Below are 844 nucleotides of genomic sequence, written 5' to 3' on the forward strand. Positions count from 1 at the left end.
TAGGGCTCGGTCTCATGTGAGTATGAAAAACAACAAGATACAGCATGTGAGTGTGAAATGCTATGAACGCTTCGTTGGCAGCTTCCAACTGGAAACACATCTGAGCGTTTCAACTGTAAGAAGTGCTGAAACAAAGTAAGCTCGCCAACACAACTGTGAATTGTAATTTATTAAGTTATAGACATTTCAGAATTTGACTCCTGCACAGGTGGTATTGAATAGGTTTCATATTTGTCTGATTGTCAATGATGGCTATTTCTAGGCTACCTAGAAATGATGATACCATAGATATTCCAGAATAGCTTTCAGGCGAGAATTGGGTGATGTCTGAGCCTCCCTGGCGGCTCAGATGGTGAAGAATCTGCCTGCAGTGCAGGAGACCCGGCTTCAGTCCCTGGATTGGGACGATCCCCTGTAGAAGGAAATGGCTACCCATTCCAGTATTCTTGCCTGGAGAATCCCATGAACAGAGGAGCCTGGTGGGCTACAGTCCATAGGGTTGCAGAGTTGGACACAACTGAGTGACTTAGCACACATGTTGTCACTCAGTCATGTCTGACTCTTTGTTACCCCATAGACTGCAGCCCGCCAGGGCTGCTCTGTCCATAGAACTTACCAGGCAAAAAGGCTGGAGTGCGTTGCCTTTGCCTATGCCAGGGGATCTTCCCAACCCAGGGGTCGAACCCATGTCTCTTGTGTCTCTTGCACTGGCAGACAAGTTCTTTACCACTAGTGCCACCTGGAAAGATAGTCAGTTTTTATAGGGGTGGGTAATTTCTTAAGCTAAGGAGTGGAAGGAGTTTTCCAGCTATTTTGGGAAAGAGGTGGGGATTTCCAGACATTG

Source organism: Dama dama, chromosome 30 (genome assembly GCF_033118175.1).
Source record: "Dama dama isolate Ldn47 chromosome 30, ASM3311817v1, whole genome shotgun sequence".
In the NCBI taxonomy this organism is placed as follows: Eukaryota; Metazoa; Chordata; class Mammalia; order Artiodactyla; family Cervidae; genus Dama; species Dama dama.